Source organism: Phyllobates terribilis, unplaced genomic scaffold, assembly GCF_046119375.1.
Source record: "Phyllobates terribilis strain yellow unplaced genomic scaffold, ASM4611937v1 Scaffold_13__5_contigs__length_258822181, whole genome shotgun sequence".
Classification (NCBI taxonomy): domain Eukaryota; kingdom Metazoa; phylum Chordata; class Amphibia; order Anura; family Dendrobatidae; genus Phyllobates; species Phyllobates terribilis.
In genome coordinates, this window is record NW_027362773.1 from 119,518,603 (window position 1) to 119,544,400 (window position 25,798).

General features: G+C 42.2%; 1 protein-coding gene across 2 annotated transcripts in view; it reads left to right on the forward strand.

The window, feature by feature from the left end:
- MACROD1 (mono-ADP ribosylhydrolase 1) overlaps nucleotides 1-25,798 on the forward strand; it is a 912,057-nt gene that overhangs the window by 386,328 nt on the left and 499,931 nt on the right. The window lies entirely within an intron of this gene.

Sequence of the window (25,798 nt, forward strand, 5' to 3'; positions counted from 1 at the left end):
TTTAGCCCAAATAAGTCCTTTCTGCTTGTTTCCTGTCCTTAGCAGTGGTTTCCTAGCAGCTATTTTACCTTGAAGGCCTGCTGCACAAAGTCTCCTCTTAACAGTTGTTGTAGAGATGTGTCTGCTGCTAGAACTCTGTGTGGCATTGACCTGGTCACTAATCTGAGCTGCTGTTAACCTGCGATTTCTGAGGCTGGTGACTCGGATAAACTTATCCTCAGAAGTAGAGGTGACTCTTGGTCTTCCTTTCCTGGGGTGGGCCTCATGTGAGCCAGTTTCTTTGTAGCACTTGATGTTTTTTGCAACTGCACTTGGGGACACTTTCAAACTTTTCCCATTTTTTTTCGTACTGACTGACCTTAATTTCTTAAAGTAATGATGGCCACTCGTTTTTCTTTACTTAGCTGCTTTTTTCTTGCCATAATGCAAATTCTAACAGTCTATTCAGTAGGACTATCAGCTGTGCATCCACCAGACTTCTGCATAACGCAACTGATGGTCCCAACCCCATTTATAAGGCAAGAAATCCCACTTATTAAACCTGACAGGGCACACCTGTGAAGTGAAAACCATTTCCGGTGACTACCTCTTGAAGCTCATCAAGAGAATGCCAAGAGTGTGCAAAGCAGTCATCAAAGCAAATGGTGGCTACTTTGAAGAACCTAGAATATAAGACATATTTTCAGTTGTTTCACACTTTTTTGTTAAGTATATAATTCCACATGTGTTAATTCATAGTTTTGATGCCTTCAGTGTGAATGTACAATTTTCATAGTCATGAAAATACAGAAAAATCTTTAAATGAGAAGGTGTGTCTAAACTTTTGGTCTGTACTGTATATGCCTAACTGCGCTGTTGTACAACACTACGATAGGTCAGGATGTTGGGTTTCACAGCCACGCGCCGATATGTTTTTAAATTTGATCCATTGTTTCAGTCCATCTGTTAATACTAACTAGTCTTAAATAAGGGTATTTTCAAGTTATGAAATTGCTTTAATTCATTAGCATGAAAATAAGAAAGTTTGCAATTGATTTGTTTTTTCTATCTGCTGTTGTTCTCCTGATATCAGAGGTTTTATCTTACCTAGTGTACAGCTTGTTTCCATGGAGCTTGGTTATCAGAGCCTGGCCAGTATGTGCAGTAGTCACATTCCAGGAGAGGAGTTAAAGAGAACCTGTCAGCAGGATTTTGCTAAGTAAACTACAGGCAGTGTCATGTTGGGGCTGCTGCAATGATTAATATGATACCTGAGGTGAAGAAATCCGTCTTGTGGTTCTTGTGTAATCAGTGTTTGCAGTTTTAAGTTAATGATATGCCCGTGCTCTGGGGAGGGATGGTAGCCAGTGTCTAGGCCAGATCAGCAAGAAAATACCTGCCCACAGGACCACCCCGAAGCACAAGTATGTTAATCATCATAGAGACAGACAGACAGACAGGGGCGATAGGGGCGGGTCTGTGGGCATGTCTTTTCTTGCTGATCTGGCCTAGAGCACCAGGATAAGACCCTGCCTACAGCCCCACCCCAGAGCACGGGCATATCATTAACTCAAAACTGCAAACACTGATTACACAAGAACCACAAGATGGATTTCTTCACCTCATGTATCATATTAATCAGTGCAGAAGCTTCAACATGACACTTCCTGTAGTTTACTAAGCAAAATCCTGCTTACAGGTACGCTTTAATTCTTAATATCCCAGTCGGCTTTCTCCAGCCCATTGATTTCTATACAGCAGTTCACCTCCATTTCCCCCCCTCTCAGCTCTCCTTAATCACAATCATCCAGCACCCATCATAACTGCTCTCACTGTCCCGAGTCGTGTGCTTGTTCAAATGCCCTGTTATCTCTATATGTAAATGCAGTGATAGCAGTGTAGCCTCAAGCCCCCGTCTCACATAGCGATATCGCTAGCGAGATCGCTGCTGAGTCAAGGTTTTGGTGACGCAACAGCGACCTCACCAGGTCGCTGCAAAGTGTCCTGGACCATTTTTTGGTCGTTGGCCTCCTGCTGGCCGGCACACATCGCTGTGTGTGACCAGCGGGACCAACGATCAGGCTGGTATCCATGGTAAACATCGGGTTACTAGGGGCACGCACGCACTTAGTAACCCGCTGTTTACCATGGATACCACTCTGCTACGGTGCACGGGAGGTTACCGCTCACCTTAGCGGAGTCGTGTCCATGATAAACATCGGGTTACTAAGTGCGCGTATGCCCCTAGTAACCCGATGTTTATCATGGATACGACTCTGCTAAGGTGAACGGTAACCTCCCGCGCACGGTAGCAGAGTGGTATCCATGGTAAACAGCGGGTTACTAGGGGCACACGCGCACTTAGTAACCCGATGTTTATCATGGTTACGAGCCTGCTCCTGCTTCAGCAGCAGGCTGGTAACCGGGAGCAGGACATCGTGGAACGATCCTTTCCATGATGTCGCTGCTCCCCTGATCGCTGGTGAGCCTGCCTGTTTGACAGCTCACCAGCGATGTATTAGCGACGCAGCAACGATCCCTGACAGGTCGTATCGTTGTCGGGATCGCTGCTGCATCGCTTAGTGTGACGGGGCCTTCAGACTAAACCACTGATAGCAGAACTTGGGTTGATCTTTATAGATCTACTAATACTACAGTTCTATTCACCAGAACTTGTCACTCAAGAAGGAGAGCTCGCCCTACCAGAAACCAGGAAGTAAGGAGACTGCAGAGTTGTGAGTTCCTCAAGAGACAGTTGAGAATCCGCCTTTTAAAGGGTTTTCCAGTATAGACAAGTTATCTCTAGGTTCTTGCACCAATCGGTAAATCTGGGAACTCTTATCCCCGCTACAAAATGATGCTGCAAGTCAGACGCCAAACCACCACTCCATTCATTCCCTACGGCAAAAAGCCAAGAGCTGCACTGGGCAGCCTCATAGGGAATGAATGGAGTGACTGTCAAATATATTGAGTGCCACACCATTCTAACTGGGATAAAAGTTACCCATTCGGTGCTTGTCCCAACGGACGGACTCCCACCAATCAATAAGTTACCAACTATTCTTTGCATAGGTGATAACTTTTTTTTCCACCGGACAACCACTTTAATTTTGCCTAAACTTATTTCTATACCGTTCTTTGAACATTTGGTTACAATAACATATCATGAATGTACAGATGGCATTTTTTGGGCATTCTGAAAATAGCTATTTGAGATAGGAGTGGATTGCAAATGGGGGGTATCGGGCTTTTATGTTGTATCCTGTGGATTTGCCCAAAAATGTCTGCAATGGGAATACCCCTTTAATGTATGTAAAATAACTATGTGTTTTGAAGTCCTATTACGCCTGGGATACTGGCTGACACATGCTTCTGGATTGAAACAGATATAGTTTAGCACCAGCTTTCCAGTTTCAAATAATGATGTACAAGCTCTACTTATATCACATTTATTTCTCTAAGATGCCGGGATCTCTGATTACTCACTAGATATCGTACGGGAGTTTTCCATTAACCCAGCAGGCAGGAAATCCAGAAACTGCTGTACACCAGGGAAGGACAGATCCCAAACTCCTTGGAAGATCAGGACAGATGTCCCCTTGAGGGTAGCAGAGAGATGAGATTGTAAAAAGGCATCTCGAGAGATGCCACATCAAGTTAAATCATTGGAGCGAGGCCGGGCCTTTCATTCTGAAGGCTGAGTTCAGCATAACCAAGAGATTTGTCCCCAGGGCTCATCAGATGTGACAGGACTGAGAATAAAGTATCTCCAGAGAACTGAGGACAGAGGCGCAATAAGGAAAGATGACGACACGGAGTGTAAAATCCTCAAAAAAAAAATAGTAATTGTAGTTGGCAAAGTGCTGTGTGATGATTTTGCACAGCATATAAAGATCTACGATAATAATGTTAATATCTGGTGCAGAGTAAGCATTTATACATTATAACACTATTAATACAGAGGGTGCATGAATGGTCTGGATCTTAACTTGGATCTGTCACCAGATTTCACAATACCAGCTGCAGACATTATTTAAAAGATCTTAGACCCAATGAAACTGTTGTGCTTACTTTGAAACCTATGTCAGAATGACTGTAAAATACCTTTTTTAAATTCTCCCCAGCTGGAATAAAAAAAAGAAGACTTTTATAAACGATTATGAAGCTATTCTGACATGAATATTCAAATTAAAGGGGTTGTAGATCCCCTGGTATCTGTTAATAAGAAAAATAATAATATAGAGAAATCACTGTCCATGAACCTGGAGTGATATGTGAGTGTGTGCCTACTCGCTGAATGCAGTGAGTGCCACTTTAATGGCGTAAGTGATCACATGTTGGTCTTCCGCAATATGTTGTGTTGCTCACCACTCACTAATTCAGCTATTTAAATTCAGATTTTTTTTTTTTGGGGATATGTTTTTATTGGGGTGGGGTCAAGATGTATTTAGGAACCATAAATTCATGAGTAGTAAGAGTCCGAAAAACCTCCAAAGTTTTGCCTCCATGTACTAACTTCTATTACTGCACAGTACCAGGATGAAGAAAATGCAATAATGAATAAAAATGTTCTAGAAAAATAAATGTGAAAAAATGTAGTGTTAAGTGGTGTCCATCCAAACCCTTTTTATAGCATGTAAGACTCGTAAGAAGGTAAGATTACCCGCAAAGCTGTGATCTTGTTTTTATTTGGCTTTCCTATTGAGACGATGTATTCCTTACAGAAGATAAGGTTCGGGTTGTGCCCATTTTCTAACAATGGAAACATTAGATTCTAAATCTATGGATAATAATGTATAATAATATATTATATCAGAAGTTAACTTTGTGTTTTCTAAAACAAGATGTAGGACCTCACTTGAGATTTTCCAAGTTGTCAGCAAATTTAGAGGGCAACTTAATTTTCCTAATATTTTAATGATTTCTATGTAACTTGTGGGTTTCATCAATTATCCAGAACCCCCCAAAAAATAATCTTTTTTGCATTGGCCGCCTGCTCTAGTAGGGAAGGCTGTGCTCTATATATCCTATAGGCCCTAAAGAAGACGTTTCCTGCCTTAAAGGGAATCTGTCAGAAGGTTTTTGCTATTTAATCCGAGAGTTGCATGATGTAGGGGCTGAGACACTGATTACAACGATATGTCACTTATTAGGCTGTGTGCTGTTGTTTCCATACTACCAAGGTTTTATCAGCAGGAGATTATCACTGCCCGAACTAGCTGCCCTGTGCATCCTGGTCCAACCATATCCCCGGCACTATTTAGCAGCTTACTGTCAATAGACAATGTAGACAGAGAGCTGTGGCGTGGGCGGGGTTAGCTTTCTGAGCTCTGCTGCATGCCACATCTAAAAACTCTGATTGTATCATCACTGTTGCACCTAATAAATTACGTGATACATTACTGGAATCAGGGTCTCTTTTCCTCTCTCAGATGTGATAGCAAAAACCTGGTGACATATTCCCTTTAAAAGTTAAACTTAATGAGCCCACGTGGTGAGAAAATCCCATTTAAATTGTATAGCTAGTGAAAAAAAATATATGTATATATTTTTGTTTCTACCAGGTCACCTGTACTTGACGTCAGTAACATGCATTAATGGAATGGATATGGTGGCTAAAAGTCTTATTGTTATTTCTCTCTTTATAATTACTTGTAATATTAAGCTTACAATTTCCCTTTGGTCCGCAGCATGCTGGGAATGTAAGTGACTTGACTAAAGGCTCAAACTGGGACTTTAGCCAGTAGCTCCACAACCTATTAGCATAAATGCTTCACAGTCATTGGTCTTAATCACTGAGCCGGCACAGTGGTTAAGATCATCATTCTTACTATGAAGATGGAATGTATTCTTGAGTAGAATATCTATATTCTATAGTGTTGGATGTTAAATGTGAGTATGTTCTGCATGGAATAATATTTTACTTTAAGAGTCTATAGATCACGCCAGGGTCAAATGAACACGGCGCACTTTCTATACAGCACGTCAGCAGCAAGAGATTTTTTTGGCTTATATTGGGGCTTTTTCAGATGCCAGATTTTTAAATGTTTTACTTAAACTTAAAACCAAATTCTAAGATGCTAGAAAAACCTACATAATATGGGGCACTTGAAAGGAGGGTGAATGGACTGGATTAATCTTATTGAACTGGGTGATAAGAAACTGTTCTTTGATACACTTACTACAGGGTCTACCTTATAAACGGGTGCTCGGAATAGGGTCGCCAAAACGGTGTAGAAGGGGAACCAAATATCTGGCCTTCTTGTCCTGGGGGAAAAACTTGTGATGCCTATTTAGATTTTTCTTGATCACCTCTTCTCATATATAGTGGTGTGAAAAAGTGTTTGCCCCTTCCTGATTTCTTATTCTTTTGCATATTTGTCACACTTAAATGTTTCAGATCACAGAACAAATTTAAATATTAGACAAAGATAACACAAGTAAACACAAAATGCAGTTTTTAAATGAACGTCTTTATTATTAATGGAAAAAGAAATCCAAACCTACAGGGCCCTGTATAAAAAAAGTGATTTCCCCCCTCCTTAAAACATAAATTAACTGTGGTTTATCACATCTTTGGGAAGCTGAGTTCAATTTCCCTAGCCACACACAGGCCTGATTACTGCTACATTTGTTCTCAATCAAGGAATCACTTAAATAGGACCTGCCTGACAAAGTGAAGTAAACCACAGGATCCTCAAAAGCTAGACATCATGCTGCAGTCCAAAGAAATTCAGGAACAAATGAGAAAGTAATTGAGATCTATTAGCCTGGAAAAGGATATAAAGCCATTTCTAAAGCTTTGGGATTCCAGCAAACCACAGTGAGAGCCATTATACACAAGTGGCGAAAACATGGAACAGTGGTGAACCTTCCCAAGAGTGGCCAAAATTACCCCAAGCGCAGCAGCGACTCATCCAAGAGGTAACAAAAGACCCCACAACAACATCCAAAGAACTGCAGACCTCATTTGCCTCAGTTAAGGTCAGTGTTCATGACTCCATTATAAGAAAGAGAGACTGGACAAAAATGGCAGCATGGCAGAGCTCCAAGACGAAAGCCACTGCTGAGCAAAAAGAACATAAAGACTCATCTCCGTTTCTTAGTTTTGCCAGAAAACAATGTAATGATCGCCAAGACTTTTGGGAGAATACTCTGTGGATTGATGAGACAAAAGTTGAACTTTTTGGAAGGTGTATGTCCCATTACATCTGGCGTAGAAGTAGCAAAGCATTTCATAAAAGGAACATCATACCAACAGTAAAATATGGTGGTGGTAGTGTGATGGTCTGGGGCTGTTTTGCTGCTTTAGGACCTGAAAGACTTGCTGTGGTAAATGGAACCATGAATTCTGCCGTCTACCAAAAAATCCTGAAGGAGAAAGTCCAGCCATCTGTTCATGACCTCAAGCTGAAGCGCACTTGGGTTATGCAGCAGGACAATGATCCAAAACACAAAAAACTTTGAATCCGGCACTCTTTTGATGATTTCTTTAGAAGTAAGGTATAGTGTATGACAAATAAATAACGTTTCGGTCACATGGACCTTCCTCAAAACATACACTAGTGTTCTATATACATATATATGTGCACGTGCTTTCTAAAGATTCCAGATCAGAATTCGAATTAACAGCCCATACACAGCTGGGTTGAAGGATATCAAATGGGATCAAGCTGCTATGGCACAAAATGTGGTCATCTGTCCTTCCCCTGTCTGTCCTGTCTCTAAATATGCCTGCCTGTTCAGATGGGAGATTCAATTCGGGCTGTCAGTTCGAATTCTGATTGGCTGCAATCTTTAGAATGCACGTGCACATATATATGTATATAGAACACTAGTGTATGTTCTCAGGAAGGTCCGTGTGACCAAAACATTATTTGTCATACACTATACTTTACTTTACTTCTAAATAAATCATCAAAAGAGGATGTATCCTCGCACCTGATACACACCAGGAGTGCTGTACTTACCTTTATACAATGATACAAAACACACCAGCAAGTCCACCTCTGAATGGCTTAAGAAAAAACAAAATTAAGACTTTAGAGTGGCCTAGTCAAAGTCCTGACCTTAATCCGATTGAGATGTGTGGCATGACCTTAAAAACGCGGTTCTTTCTTTTCTTTCTTTTTCTTGCTTATATAGCGCCATCATATTCCACAGGGCTTTACAGACATGATTATCTCTGTCCCCATTGGGGCTCACAATATAGATACTCTATCAGTATATCTTCGTAGTGGGGAAGGAAACCACACAAGCTCGGAAACCCTCCAATGTGGCTGAATTACAACAATTTTGCAAAGATGAGTGGCCAAAATTCCTCCAGAACATTGTAAAAGACTCATTGCCAGTTATCGCAAACGCTTGATTGCAGTTGTTGCTGCTTAGGGTGGCCCAACCAGTTATTAGGTTCAGGGGGCAATCACTTTTTCACACAGGACCCTGTAGATTTGCATTTCTTTTTTCCTTAATAATGAAGACCTTTATTTAAAAACTGCATTTTGTGGTTACTTCTGTTATCTTTGTCTAATATTTAAATTAGTTTCGTGATCTGAAACATTTATGTGTGACAAACATGCAAAAGAATAAGAAATAGGAAGGGGGCAAATACTTTTTCACACCACTGTATGTGCAAGTGGATCCACTCACTTTTTCCCAATTAGTAAGTTAAGTTTTCTATATTGAGGGGTGTATATAATTTTTTTTGGTGAAGGCTAACAGTAAAATGCAAATTTAAAAGCTTTTCATGTTGGAGGGATTAATATTATCTAAACGGAAGCTTTCAGGAATGATCTGAGCAGGTAGCATCCATTTTCACAGTCAACCTTTCCTTCAAATGTAGCTCTTAAAAAAAAAAAAAGATAATAATTACATCCCCACTTCACTACCATCAAAGATTATCACACATCTTTAGAAGAGTGCTCTAATGGGATCTGGTACAGTAAAACACACTGACAGTATGGACATCTGTGAAGCTGTGATATAAGCCGAGTACATGGGTCTACAGGTACAAAGAGAATTCATAAAATGCAATTCTATAGACGTAACCACTGATTCATTAGATGAATTATGGATGTAAAATTCATTTATGGGTATCTTTGGAAAGTGCTTGTTAAAAATCAAGCACTTTTGTAACTTTGTTTTTTTTTAAAATTCCCCTTGTGGACACACGAGAGTCAGTAGGTGCTCTCGCCCACTGGCCTGTCTGTCTTTAGAAAGACCGCATGGACGAGGGCGCATCCCACTGATTGCCCGTTCTCCTTCCCCGTGGTCAGAATACTACTCAGACAACTCAGGGTGAGGATAGCATAATAGGATGATACTTTATTGGATCACCAACACTCAATAACATATAGCACAGCGCCAGCAAGTACATAAGATGGTGCAAATGACAGAGTCTCACACTTCTGTTGGCTCGCCATGGATTAGAACATCTGCAACTTCAGGGCTTCCAGGGCCAACTACCCCAATCAATGGCACCCCACTCTTTGGCAGGCACGCACAGAGAGGGGGTAGTGGCAAGTTTAGAAAGCTGACAGAGTACATTGAAGTATATGGCCAGGTGACCAGATAGTCCCAACCTGGGTTCTCAAAACGTCTCAGTGGGTTCAGTGATGGGGAGTGGAGCAACTCTGTATTCCTCCGGCATGAGCCACGATGCTGTCCTGTAGAGTCTCTGGAAACAGAGGCAAATCCCCCTTTTATAGTCCACGGCTCTTATTCAGGGCATTCTTCCACAAGATTGAAGGACGATGGGAGGAGATAATCTCTCATTGTTTGACTGTTCAATTAACCTGCATATTTTTCCCTTGAAGGCTTGTAAAATAATAAACTGCTGGGCTGGTGCAATGGGTAGTCAGCAGGCTTTCAAAATACTAACAAACATCGATTGTTCAATTAGCCTGTGTCTTTGTCCTCCAAGGTTATTTAGAAGAATAAATTGTAGGGGGTTGATGCAATAGATGATCAGCAGGCCTTCAACAAATCAACATACCACAAGAGTCAACGTGCAGGCTCATATGAACAATGGCTCATATCTCTTGACCTACTGAATAATACGTCTGGCATAATTAAGAATAAATGCTGTATCGTCACATTCCTCCCCCTTCTTAATTAGCCCTTTAGACTGCTGGACCCCACAGTGGGTCGCTGTTGACAGGGCTGCCAGACATATTATTCAGCCAGGCCGGTGGATGAGAGCACCCACTGACCCTCCTGTCTCCAAACCCCTCTATTTTGCTATTTTATTTACTGTTTACAGCTGGATGCCTGAGGGAGTGACCACTGCTGCAGTCTAGTAGCAGTGGACGAGCATGCACTGTGATTATAAGCTTTGCTCTGATGCTTCCCAGGATTGCTGATTGTGTCACAGAGCTCCTCTAATGCTTCAGAGACAAAGTTGCTCATGGATCTGCATCAGGATCACATAGTTTGGACCAGTGACTTCGTTGTGCTGCTAGCCCGAACTGTCAATCAAGCTGAAGCTCTTGCCCCCCAGCAATCAGGATGTTGGCCAGCTGGATAGCAGTGCAATGAAGTACCAAACCCTTTAAGCACAAACACTGGTTTCATACATACAGTAGTCTTTTTAGGATTCATTCACACTTGTTCTCTTCAGCCAGGTTTCTATTACTCTTTGATGGTCAGAATACGGGAATTCACTGCGCTTCTCCTATATCGTGTTTGCAATCACCATAAGCAGGCATGCTCGGATCTGCCAAATATTTTTTTTCAATGGGGAGAGGAGGGTAAGCCTCTGCTAGACACCTCTAGTAGCAGATTATCTCCCATTGGAACAAAAGCACCAGGCATTAAAATTAACCATGCCCAATCTTTCATCTGTAGGAGAAAAATTGGGAAACCCTTATACATATAAGAGAAACTTTTGCTTCTGTAACAATTGGCAGGTCTGGCTTACATTAAAGGGTGTGGTAAAGCGACTTGCTTGGCTGTCATAGAGGCAGACACAGGAAACACGTCTCGGGTTAACTTCCTGAGGGTTTATTATACAGCATAAACCGTGTCAGGGTTCCACAAAATAAACAAGTAATCTCTAGGATAACGGGAAAACAAAAAGATAAAGTATAGCACAGTTCATAAGTGAGCGTGTTTCGCCCACTTTCAGTTCACAAAGAGTTCAGCAAAGTCCTTCTATGGAGCTCTCTGGCTTCCACTCACAGTCTCAGTCTAGAGATTTCCTTCTCCAGACCAGAGAAAAAAAACAGTGACTGAGTATTTAACTTCCCCAGCCACACTCTTGAGATGGAGATTTGGTGACTAGGCGTCACACCCGTCTCACAGCTACTCACAAAGAACCAGACCCTTGATAGCTGATTAACCTCTTCAGCACCTAACATGCTGAAGAAACTTCTAGGTTCAGTTCACTGAGGCTAGTAGACACAGTGAAACATATCTCCCCTCACATACATCACTAGTCACAAGGGGTTGATCGGCCATAGGCTACAAGTCTGCAGTCACACTATGTGACTGCAGACTTGAGAATCCTCACATCATGCTCAGTGTGCGCTGTGAGAATTCTCCGGTGCCAGCACTGGGAATGGTGGGCGCATGACCGCAAATATGTGATTTGCATACATGCTATGATGTGCCAACTAGATGGGTGCGGCCTCGCTCAATGCAAGTGTAATGCACCAGTAATCCATGCAAAAATGACTGTCATCTGAACAGCCCTATTGTTTTACATTGGTCTGTGTGCTGTATGAATATTACGCTTGTCTGAATAAGCCCTTATAGGAATCAGTCAACAAATTTTTGTAATCTGACAGCAGCATGATGTAGGGACAGAAACCCTGATTCCAGCAATGTGTCAATTAGTTTACTGTGTGCAGCAATTATGATAGAATCACAGTTTTCTCTGCTGTAGATCTAGCAGATCTCTGAATGCTGAGCTGTGTATAACCCCGCCCACACCACTGATTGGCTGCTTTCTGTGTACATTGTATATTATCAGTGTTGGGGGCGTGGTTGGACCAGAAGACATGAGATACCTAGTCCTGTAGTGATAATCTACTGCTGTTAAAACACTGATTGCATTGAAACAGAAAAACACAGCCTAGTAAGTGACACATCGCTGGAATTAGGGTCTCCGACCCTACATCATGATGCTCTCAGATTACATAGCAAAAACCCGCTGTCAGATTCCCTTTAAGCACAGTAAATTTCACATTTTTTTAGCTGGAATAATAAATCAATAGTCTGACAGCTTCCATATTATGTTTTAGCACACATGGTTATAAACATAACTTTGTAGGGAATGCATGGATACTATACACAATATATCTGGCAGAAGGAAAGTAATGCATGCCCAATGAAAATTGATATTTAATTCCAGCTGAGGTGTAATATTCTACTTGACGAACAACTATGGATGAAATGTATTTTGTGCTATGCCGCGGAATCGAAGGTAACGTCATTCGTATGAGCGGCTGTGCATTTATGGGAACATTGTGATGACTTATTTCTATTTAAATGAATACTATTTCACCATATTCACAAAATGAAAGCGTTAAAAAACATTGGGGCTTTGCATACTGTTGCTGCCTGTACTATCCATTACTGGAGAATCATGTATGCTGAGCACATTATGATTCTAATGGTGAACGAGAGAGAAGGAGGATGGAGACAGTAAATGAGCCACGCGGGAGCCCTTACCTGACCCGTATATGAAATAGAATCAGAATTACGAAGCACGAAGGTTCCCGGGCGAGAAAAGGAATAGTTAGTAATATGTGTTTGTTTAATCCAGCCTGCAAGGAACGCTCAACGTATAGGTGCGGAGTCCAAGAAAAATGGCAGTGATCACGAGCAAAATGGCATTGGCTCCGAAGAAAAATGGAGCCGCTTGGGGATTGTACGATCTGGGCGTAATGCTGCTGCTAACCAATTTCCTACTGATTTGCACTTGGAGAACATATAGATCCCTCTTCTTATTCGTGCCTTAAGCTACACATACCTTTTCTAAATAACAATCACTGGAACATTTCTATTCCTCGGATTTAACCATAGGATTTGATGTGATCCTGAGTGGTTTCCTATTGACTGAGGCATCACATTAAACCACAGGATGAATCGAAAACTATTGGTCGCCAGCAGCTACCAAATAACCTGACTGTAAGGGATGAGCGAGCGCAGGTTATATCTGTGCGGCTCTGCAACCATGCCGCTCTAAAAACCACCAGTTCTGCAGATACGGGAGGGCAGAGTCTGGATATAATTTGCAGGATATCTTGATTGCAAATGAAAGATTGCCCCTAAGCTGCTATAGATGTTATCTGCCTGACAATCTGTAACAGAGCAAGCCACACTTGTAATGGAATCTTAAAGGGATTTTATTCCTCTTTCCCCATCCATCCCGGTAATGAAAAGACTATTATCCTCAGCACTGGATGTGTTGACTGTATATAGGAAAATATAGGATTAGTAAGCTGATTTACTTATCAGTGGTCACCAGTACGTTACAAATGCTGCAAGAATTAGACACAGCTATCAAAAAAAAATGTTTGCAATCTTTGCATTTTTCTGTATGTTCCAACTATATTATTATTACTATTTATTATTATAGCGCCGTTAATTCCATTCCTTTTTACATGTGAAAAGGGGTATACATAGCACACAACAAGTACAATAATTTGAACAAAAATGAGTCACTGACTGGTACAGGAGGAGCGAGGACCCTGCCCGCGAGGGCTCACAGTCTACAAGGGATAGGTGAGGATACAGTAGGGGAGGGTAGAGCTGATCGTGCAGTGATATGGTAGAGCGAGAGTTACTGCAGGTTGTAGGCTTGTTGGAAGAGGCAGGTCTTCAGGTTCCTTTTGTAGGTTTCCACGGTAGTCGAGAGTCTGATGTTTTGGGGTAGAGAGCTCCAGAGTAGGGGGGACGCGATACAGTTGGAGCGTCCCATATTGTGGCTCCATAAAGTAATAATAATGTATGGAACAAAATGGGGAATATTATTAATTTCCCCCATTGTGGAGTAATAGTGTCCCCTATTCTGCCCCATACAGTAATAATAACATCCCCTATTTGGCCCCATACAGTAATAATGTCCCCCAATTGGCCTCCTACAGTAATTATTTCCCCCATTTGCTACCATAAACTAATGTATGTTCCTTATTCTGGCCTTTAAACAGTAATTATGTCACTCATCCTGTAATAATGTCCTTTATCCTGTCCACTATCCTGTAATAAATTCCCCCGTCTTGTAATAATGTCCCCTACCCAGGCACCAATCCTGTAATTATGTCCCCCATCTTAGCCCCCATCCTGTAATAATGTCCCCCGTCCTGGCCCCTATCCTTTATTAAAGCATGCGGGTCAGAACGGTGGACATTATTAATGTCCCTTATCCTGACCCCCATGCTTTAATAATGTCACCCATTCTGGCCCCCATTCTTTAATAATGTCCGCCATTCTGAACCCTTTCTTTAATAATGTCCCCCATCCTGTAATCATGTATCACGGGTGTGTCAGAAGTGACAGACAGTGGCCCTGCAGTTGGTTGCAGGAGATCCCTTTGTTTGGCATTACAGACACCTTCTTAGAAGCTGTCTCTCTAGGACCCAGCGACTACCTTCCTCTTGCTAATTAACACAATGGCCTGGGTGTATAAATACCTGCTGTTTGCTAGAGGGAGGTGCCGGCGATACTCACATGACCCATAGTGAAGGCATGGAGCAAGTGCATTACTACTTCCTCTCTGGTGCTAAGAGGACGCGTGTTCATCTCTCTGAAGTCGACTAAAGCTAAGCTATCTTCCCTTGTTTGTTCCCCCTTGTTGTCTTTAGTTGTCAGTGGGGATCACCTAGTGCTCATCCCCTCCCTTCCCTAGCCAGGGCCAAACGCCAGGGAAAGACAGGGTGAGGTTCCTGTGCGGTGATTGGTGCGGAACCAATATAGGGACGTTAGGGGAGACTGGGTGATATAAGGTTTTCAGGAGGTAGGGACAAGTTTTTTTTGTATTCAAGGAGGCCTGCAAACTGTATTTTAAACTCCGTCCTTGCTCATCTGGAAATGAAGAGCTATGGGTTGGAATTGTGATCTCCTTACTGCAGGGAGATCCTCAATCGTGGGCATTTTATTTACCACAAGATTCGGTTTGTCTCCAGTCTGTTGAGGGTTTTTTCGGGGCTCTGGCCCTCATCTATGATGACCATGACCAAGTCGTCTTGGCTGAGTCTAGGCTACGTTGCCTTCAGCAGGGGAATCGGTCAGTGGAGACGTAGAGTTCTGAATTCCGTAGATGGGCAATGGATTCTAAATCGAATGACTCGGCCCTTAGAAGCCAATTTTGTGAGGGTCTTTCTGAAAGGTTGAAAGATGCCTTGGCAGTATATGACACCCCTCAGTCCTTGGAGGCTGCCATGTCATTGGCCATACGTCTTAATATACGCCTTTGGGATAGACGGGTGAGACCACCTTCTCCGGGACCTTCTTGTCAGGGTTGTGTACCTTTGCCGGGGGAGCGGTGTGGCGGTGAACCAGTACGGGGGGAGGTGGAGGAACCTATGCAGTTGGTGGGGGGGGCTTGACATCATACCTGTCCCTGGAGATTCGCAAGAAAAAAGGTGTATTTTTTTGTGGGAAAAAGGGACATTTTATTGGGACCTGTCCTTCAATTCCTAAACAGGAGACTCAATTAACTCTTGGTAGTCTGGAGTTGGATAAGCAAGGGGTGCATTTGTTGCCAACCTGCAGTTTCCGCTTTGTCCTGTCAGAAGAGGTGGTGCTAGAGAGTAAAACCGAGAAAATTTCTGTGTTTGTTGACAGTGGAGCTGGGGTCAGCATGGTTGATGCTGAGTTTGTGAAAACTCATGGTCTTGCTTGCTGTACTTTAGCTAAACCTATTTCCATCTTCGCCATTGACTCGGCGCCACTTGCACAGAAAACATTTACTCGGATTGCACATAATGTAAAACTGAGGGTGGGGTCAGTTCATTGTGAAATAATCCCTTGCTATGTCCTGGACAGTCTTCCCACCCCAATTGTTCTGGGTCTCCCCTGGCCGGTGAAACATAATCCATTGGTGGATTGGCAAGCCATGGAGATAATTTAATGAGGAGATTACTGCTATGAGAACTGTTTAGATATTTTCCTTGCTACTGTGTCTACGGAAATATTACCTGCTTTTCTGTCTGGTTTTGAGGATGTTTTTTCTGAGAGGGGGTGTCAGGAATTGCCTCCTCATCGTGCATATGACTGTCCTATTAACCTTACCCCCGGAGCTAAACTACCAAAGTCCAGACTGTATTATCTTTCTGGCCCTGAGAGACAAGCCATGAAGGATTTCATTGCGGAAGGTCTGGAGAAGGGACACATCAGGCCCTCATCTTCGCCTGTGGCAGCAGGGTTCTTCTTTGTGAAGAAAAAAGATGGCGGTCTATATCCCTGTTTAGATTTCTGGGAATTAAATCAAATTACCATCCGAGATCCATACCCTCTTCCTCTGATTCCTAATTTGTTCAGCCAGGTTGTAGGAGCTAAGATATTCTCCAAGTTGGATTTAAGGGGAGCCTACAATCTGGTTAGAATCAGAGAGGGGGACGAATGGAAAACAGTGTTCAATACTCCTGAAGGGCATTTCGAGAGTCTGGTAATGCCTTTCTGTTTGACCAATGCACCTGCAGTATTCCAGCATTTCATAAATTATATTTTCTGTCATTTGGTGGGGAGGTTTATGGTGGTCTATCTGGATGATATTTTGGTTTACTCACCTGATTTTGCGACACATCGGGGGCATGTTAAACAGGTGATCCAGATATTAAGGGATAACAAACTCTATGCCAAACTGGAAAAATGTGTTTTTGCTGTTCAGGAGGTACAGTTTTTGGGGTACTTGTTGCCATCTTCGGATTTTCGGATGATCCGAAGAAGATCCGTGCAGTCCTTGATTGGGACTGTCCCGAGAACCTGAAGGCTCTACAACGTTTTCTGGGCTTTACTCATTTTTCATCCAAAATTACTCCGTAATTGTGAAACCGCTTACTGACATGACTAAGAAGGGGTCTGATTTTTCCAAATGGTCAGAGGCCTCCCTCCAGGCTTTTTGTTCCTTAAAGAATTATTTTGCCACTGCACCTATACTCAGTCAACCCGATTTTTCCAACCATTTATTGTGGAAGTTGATGTGGGGGTTGGGGCTGTGTTGTCTCAGGGTCCGTCCCCTGGTAAATGGTTTCCATGCGCCGCCTTTTCTAAAAAATTGCCTTCAGCTGAAAGAAATTATGACGTGAGTAATAGGGAACTTTTGGCGATCAAATTGGCGCTCGAAGAATGGCGACATTGGTTGGAGGGGCTGTCCATCCTATTACTGTTAATACTAACCATAAGAACCTGTCATATCTCCAGTCAGCTAAACATCTCAACCCTAGGCAAGCCAGATGGTCCCTGTTTTTACAAGGTTCAATTTTGTTGTCACTTTTCATCCAGGGGTCAAAAATGTCAAGGCTGATGTTTTGTCCCGGAGCTTCCCTGGTGGCGGTGACCATGAGAACCCTACCCCGATATTACAGAATGGGATGGTCATTTAGGCATTATATCATGAACTAGAGGGTGAGGTGTTGGAGGCTCAGGGGGACGCCCCTGCCTCCCGCCCTCCAGGAAGGTTATTTGTACCATCCAATCTGTGCCGTAAGGTTATTAAGGAACATCATAACTCTTTACTTGCTGGTCATCCAGGTGGTAAGGCAACCGCGGACCTCCTCTCTCGTCGTTTTTGGTGGCCGGGGTTGCATCGGGATGTAATTGAACATCTAGTTGCTTGTAGTATTTGCGCGCGTTCTAAGGTTTCGCATACCCATCCGTCTGGTACTCTTCTTCCGCTACCTATCCCTAGTAGGCCATGGACACACTTGTCCATGGATTTTATTACTGACCTACTGGTTTCTGCAGGCAAAACAGTGATTTTGGTGGTTGTAGATAGGTTAAGTAAAATGGTTCACTTCGTGGCATTACCTGCACTTACAAATGCCAAGACACTTGCTCAGGTGTTCATAAATGAGATTGTGAAGCTTCACGGGGTTCCCTCTGATGTGGTGTCAGACCGGGGGACCGAATTTGCTTCCAAGTTGTGGAAGGCATTCTGTTCTCGACTGGGAGTGCAGCTGTCCTTTTCCTCTGCCTTTCACCCTCAGTCAAATGGACAGACCAAGCGTGTCAATCAGAATTTGGAGACATACCTCAGGTGTTTTGTCTCCGAAAATCAGGAGGATTGGGCATCCTACTTACCGCTGGCAGAATTTGCCATTAATAATCATCGACAAGAATCCACTGGCAGGTCACTGCTCTTCGGTACATACGGTTATCACCCACAGTTTGGTACCTTTAGTTCGGGAGGAGATTCAGGAGTTCCTGAGGAGGAATGGTTTGCTTTGTTGCTCTCCTTGGTATGGCAGGGTGTTCTGAGTAATTTAAAGATCATGGGAAACCGGTATAAACGTATGGCTGACAGAAAATGCTTGCCAGGTCCGGACCTGAATGTGAATGACTTTGTGTGGTTGTCTACCAAGAATATATGATTGAAAGTTCCTTCTTGGAAGCTGGAACCTAGGTTTATTGGTCCCTATAAAATAACCGCTGGCATTAACCCAGCAGCCTTCCGTCTTGAACTTCCTCAGGCCCTTAAGGTCCACAATGTGTTCCACAGGTCCTTACTCAAGAAGTATGTGGAACCTCTTGAGCCCTCACCTCTACCACCACCCCCAGTAGTGGTTGAGGGTAATCTGGAGTTTCTTTAATAATGTCTACCATCCTGGCCCCTTTCTTTAATAATGTCCCCCATCCTGACACTCTTCTCCAATACATTTAAAAAAATGAACAAAAATATGATTTTTTTTCACCTGTCTTTTCTTCCATGATGAGCAGTGTCCTCTTCTTCATTCATAGGCACTGCAGGGGTATGCCAATGTCTGCTACTGGCCTATAATAGGCCAGTGGCTAGTATAGCTTTTGTGGTGCAGGGAGCTAGTGGTTCTCTGTACTGTAATACATTTTGACTAAATGTGCATCTGAGAACACACATCCAGCTGGAATAGGCGTTGGCAGGCCCCCTACCTCCACTGGCCCAGTTGCGTTTATACCTTCTGCAACTGCGATCATTATGCCTCTGCGTCCAAAGTTTCTGTCTGAAGGATTTCCTTTTCTGTCACAACAGATGTATACATCAAAACAGGGGGCTGGCTTAGCTGTTGAAATAAATGAGCAGTTAACCAGCCCCATCGCATACTGCTCTGGTCACATGCAAACACTGTGCTGTGTTGTACACGAACTGTAGGAAGATCGGTTGAGACCCATACCTGGAGCTTTGTGGCTGAAGATCAGGGCATCTTCCACATGTGAAATATGTCAGGAAGTTGCTTATCCATCATTTTAGCACATTGTTTCTTTTCTTTGCTGCATATTTATGTAGCAAAGAAAAGAAACAATGTGCTAAAATGATGGATAAGTGATAAAAAATATACAGCAAAGAAAATTAGTCACTTAGCTTCAGACCAGGATTTGGAGAGCTCCTACACTGTGCACGCCAAAGCTCAAGATATCAATGTAATTCAGTGATTTTGATGATCTGGTAGACATCTAAATCAAATGAGCCACCGTTTCTGATGTGCAATGATCTTTTATAACCCCCATAGCTTCCCTCATGTTTATGGGTAGAAAACTAAGATGACATAGACCTTCCCAGAATCAAAATAAACATCCATTTGATGAGCATGCCCTAAGATAAGTAATTATGAATGTGTCCAGGTACCTGGTGTTCCTTGATACATCACTTCTCTAAAGTCTAATTCAACGCTAAAACTAAGAATATTATAGAAAAACTCGAACTATTAAAGGGGTTATCCAGTCACACCATATTGGTGACCTTCGTTCATCGAAGAGTTTACAACCATCCGCCACTGGAGCAAATACCAGCTGATAGATGAGGGCAGGGTTGGACTGGCCCACCAGAGAACCGGAGAATACTCTGGTGGGCCCTAGCTTCTCCTTCAGGAGAGTTCATAGTGTAAACCTTGCAGTTGCTATGGGGCTCTTGAGTGGGGGAGAAAGGTGGGCCCTCAGAATCAAATCCTCTGGTGGGCCCAATGTTCTTCTGTCTGACACTGGATGGGGGTGCCATGTTTCAGAACCCCACCTATCTGCTATTGATGACCCATCATATGGTTAGGTCATCAATATGGTGAGACCGACAACTCCTTCAAATGAATCCTTTCCAGTACAGCCAGACAACTGCTTTAAGACGATAATCTGATTTTAAAGAATTCCGGATAATTTCATTGGTGTCAATGATCTTCATGCATTTGTTGCATACTATAGGCATAGTTTGTGGTTACTATAAAGAGCACAATACTAATTTGTCTTATAGGTATAGAAAATATTCCTTTTAGCTATACAGTGCTCCATATATCTGCTCTACAGGTAGTGGTTTTATATCAATTGGTTCAATATCTCTCCATAGATCCGGCTTCTCATTCCCCCAGCCAGTATTAGCCTTTTGATATCGCCTAGAGAAACTCCTGAAAGATGGAACATAGTTAATGAAAAAAGCTTAATGTTTCAGTGAAATATTAATGTTGAGCATCTTGGCCAGAAGACCAGAGTGATCAGATCACACAGCATCCTAAATTTCACGCTGGACAAATGAACTTTCAACTATTCAACCTCCATATCATCTATACCTGAGCTAGCATATACACATGCGAGAGACTTATTAATACCGGTGCACCGTACCAGTGATGCACCGCTCTCTCCCACCGTATGCACAAGATTTCACTTGCCCGATTATAAATTTGCCGTAGGCAAAAAACATATTGGCCTTGTTTCTGGACACTTTTCTAAGTTCAGCGTAGTGTTTGTAAAGGCTCGGTACCCCATTGCACAGAATTTATTCTTCATTTGCTTCCTATATGCAAAGTTAAGTCACTTTCTAAATAATCTTCATTAAAAAAATTCTACCATTTTGCTGCAAAGAAGTAAAGTCCTTTTATTTAGCTCAATGCTTTTACAAAACTGTTACAAATCCATCTGCTCCTGGTTCTGATGTCTCTCTGTCCTGTCTCTTCCTTGTCACCGTATCAAGGCTCTTGCACATAACTGTAAAAATTGGACCAGTGTAATCCGTGGTATTGACAGATAGCACTCGTCCCCATGTTATTCTATAGCGCCATGCACCTGTCCTATTTTTTTCTTGGACCGAGAGGGTCCGAGGAAAAAATCGCAGCATGCACAATATATCTCTGAGAATCGGATGGCACTCGCCCATTCAACTCTATGGTCCATGGAAAAAATCTGACTGCACTCAGATGACATCCGAGTGTGGTTCAATTTTCACAAACTAACCATATAGAGAAGGTGGAGAAACGTTTTTTCCTCCACATCTGAGAAAATCGGATTGCAATCTGATCGCACTCTGATCCCACTTTGAACCCACTCTGATCAGAGTGTAAGGGCTCACTCACACAAGCATATACATAGGGCAAAAGTTATCTGATTTTTATCTGATAGCACTTGGACCAATGTTATTCTATGGGGCGTTTTTTTCTCATACCCATCCGGCATAAGAAAAAAAATTTCTGCATGCTACAGTTTGCACTGCAATTCGGATTGCATTCAACTCTATGGGTGCGTGAAAACATCGGACTTCTCTCGGATGACATCTGAGTGCAGCCGATTTCCATGGACTCACAGAATGGAGAAGATGGAGAGATTTTGTTCTCCATGTTCTCCTCACCTGTGCTACGATTGTCTCAGCCTAGGGAATCGGATCACACTAACCTGACACTAGTATCAGAGTTTGATTGGCGTGTCATTAACATCATCAATCCGAAGCTCTCGCATGAGAGAATATACCCTCGTCTGACCCTGGCCTAATTAGCATAATCGGACCGATTTTCTCGGATGAGATAAAATTGGTCGTGTGACCCTAGCCATAGAGATAGCAACAGGGTAGGGGAAGGGGTTGTACTCAAATTTTTTCAGTGTCTAGAATGGAGAAAATACAAAATGGAGGTCAGAGAAAGCGGGCGATAGAAAAGAAGGAAAGCACATGAAGAGGAAATAAGTGCAGGTTCGGAGCTGTGCTGATGTGTGAGCAGTAAAAACCTCAGTACACAGATAGATCTCACTTCCAGCCTGTATTACTGGGAGAGGCACTCCCACAAGAGAAAAAGCTGAAATTTGGAACATGTTGAAAACTGGGGGTCTGGAAAGGATTGCTTTTATTATTCATAACCAGTCTTCACATCCTGAGAAAAATATACTGAAAACTTATCAGCCCCTGCTCCATTTACAGTTTACACTCATGGCCGTACTTGTCTTATTCACCTATGTACACTTACTGTACAATGAGCTTGTCGACTCACTACTCTCATTAAGCCTAAGTCCATATTGTCGTTAATTGTACAACATGAGCCCGTCCACAAAATCTTTCTTATAATGAACACTACACATACAGCAATCCTAATGCAAGAATAATCAAATTAAATAAGTGGCATTATAAGGCGGAAGGATTTCATGTTTAGATGTGTCCACCTATAGCTAATTTGCAGATTAGCTGGTAAATGACTGCCGTACAAACCCTTTTAGTTATTAGATTTTCAGTTACCTAATCACCAGCTCATAAACTTTAGTGTCCAAATCACACACATTCAATCTATACTTTCTGATGACTTACATTATGAACAAACTGGAATTGACTGCAAAGACTTTCTAGTACTAATCTAATCCTTTTAACCTTACTACAGTCAGAAACACTGTATTCCCTTTATTCCCATTCTTTTATTTTGGGGATCTATTGGATATATTTCCTCTGCTGGGAAGGAACAATTACCCCATCTTTATGGTGTAAGTCCTCTTGATGTTTGAGAGGTTCATTTTGTGAAGTGAACCGACTAAGCCCCAGGTCTAGGTGGGTACACGGACCCCGGGCGTTGGTGCAGGATGGCACATGGGGAACAAGGATGTGGCACACTCAGGAATCTTGAGAGCAGCAGGGGGGATGAAATAGAAGTCAGCAAGGAATGAATCAAGTTAAAGCACAGAAGATGGAGCACACCAAAATAAAATCTTGAATCCAAATCCTAAAGACACAAATGTGTGCTCTAATGGGCCTTAAATAGGATTATTGAGATGACGTCACCGAGCCACACCGGACAACCTGCAAAATCCGACGTGGAGCACAACAAAGGGCCGCCGACAGAGGTGAACGAAGCAGAGCCTGGCATACCAATGTTATTTATTATACAGCACCATTAATTTTCACAGCGCTTTACAGACATCATCATCGCTGTCTCCATTGGGGCTTACAATCTAAATTCCCTATCAGTATGTCTTTGGAGTGTGGGAAGAAACTGGAGAACCCGGAGGAAACCCACGCAAACACGGGGAGAACATACAAACTCCTTGGAGATGTTGTGCTTGGTGGGATTTGATCCCAGAACCCCACTCCTAACCACTGAGTCCTCTTCCAAGGAAGCTGATGGAAACTGCTTGAACACATTGCTGTAGATACAATAACTCTCACTATTCAGATAAACTTCAAGCTCGTAGACAACAGAACCTTGATTCATTGGGACTTACAATAAATCAAAAAGTTTCACCATTTACTGATAACCCTGAGCAATAGCAAAACTACATATACTTGATGGATCCTTACACCGTGGTTAGACATTCCTCTCCTTCTCGCTGACAGTCCCCATAGTTTGGAGAAATATTTCTTCTTGATTCCAAACTGCTCTGACATCTACCCCATTGTCTTTAGGACCAGGTCCGTCCTCTCTAGTGAAGATGATTTGTTTCTCTGTGCATTTACCAAGATGAATGCCTAAAAAGTCGTACAGACATAAGACTGAATTTCTGTGGCTGCCGTTGTCCATATGAGTTTCTTTTTATTGATTCAACTGTTCATTGACCTAATATAACATATACAGCCCGGGCGTATAATTACTTTGGAGACTCTATCAAGCAAGCGATATCTGAAACTCTAAATAAACAGCCATCATTTCAATGCTGTCGGTAATAGCTGTCATTAGGTTTATCATTAAATGACCACATTTCCATGTATATATAATTGGATTTGGCTGAGGAGGGTCCAGCTAGTCAAACTTCTGACTTTCAGAAAATGGTGCTGCGAAAGGTTACGTAATGGGGTAAACACTAAAGTAAGTAAAGAGTCAATAAATATGTCAGCGATGGATGGATAATTAGTTTGGTTTAGATTTGAAACGGGTATGAGTCAACTGATCTGAAGTGGTCATTCCTATTTATGTTGCATTAATAGCAAAATTAATTATTTACACATCAATATTCCTTTAAAGTTGTCTCACTAGGAGAACCGGATATGTGAGCCAAACATTTCATAGCGGTGACCTTGACCTGATCTCCTTCTCAAATATTCCATCAATTTTCCTGATTATAATTAACATGTCTTCCTGTTTATTCTCTGCCTTGATACGTCTTATTTTGTCTGACTTTTATTCCTAATGGAAACAGCAATTGCTAAATCTGTTTTCAAATGCATAATTTAATATGAAGCAGGATATCTTCACCGAATGCAATTTCTGCAATATCTTATCATTATGTTTATTTGTATGTTTTTCTTATTTGCCGATTTCTCTTTAGCTCCTACAGTTTTAGTTGATTGATTGGACTGATATAGATATATTTTTTTAAGCAGATATTTTTAAGGATGATTTTATTTCCAGTTTTGCACTTGTTGTTGTTTGTTGCTTCAGATATACTGTATATTTTAATCACTGTGATGTCATAGACCTAATGGAAAAAAGAAGAATTTACTGGGTGGAAAAACAAAATGAGCAATTGTAAGTGCACAGTGCTATATAATATACTAAGAGGATAAAAACTTTGATTTGAGTGCTTCTTTAAGCACCAGCTGCTGATCCATGATTACTGAAGACAAAAAAATGGGTTAAAAGTAATCGCAAAGTTATGCTAGCCTACCTTTTTGCTAATCAACCCTCGGACACTGACGAGCAATAGAGCCAAGTTAGTTATATTTACATAATCCACGTTTTGTGTATATGTATATACAGTTGTGCTCAAAAGTTTACATACATAAAGTTTACATACATATGAATGATAACAAAAAAACTTTTTCTCCCCTCATGGTTATTGGTTGGGTGAAGCCATTTATTGTCAAACTACTGTGTTTTCTCTTTTTAAATCTTAATGACAACCAAAAACATCCAAATGACCCTGATCAAAAGTTCACATACCCCCGTTCTTAATACTGTGTATTGCCCCCTCTAACATCAATGACAGCTTAAAGTCTTTTGTGGTAGTTGTGGATGAGGTTCTTTATTTTCTCAGATGGTAAAGCTGCCCATTCTTCTTATCAAAAAGCCTCCAGTTCCTGTAAATTCCTGGGCTGTCTAGCATGAACTGCGCGCTTGAGATCTTCCCAGAGTGGCTCAATGATCTTGAGGTCAGGAGACTGAGATGGCCACTCCAGAACCTTCACTTTGTTCTGCTGTAGCCAATGACAGGTCGACTTGGCCTTGTGTTTTGGATCGTTGTCATGTTGGAACGTCCAAGTACGTCCCATGCGCAGCTTCCGGGCTGATGAGTGGAAATTTATCTCAAGTATTTGCTGATAACGTGTTTCATTCATCTTTCCTTCAACTTTTACCAAGTTTCCTGAGCCTTTGTAGCTCACACATCCCCAAAACATCAGCGATCCACTTCCGTGCCTTACTGTAGGAATGGTGTTCGTTTCATCATAGGCCTTGTTGACCTCTCTCCAAATGAAATGTTTATGGTTGTGGCCAAAAAGTTCAATTTTGGTCTC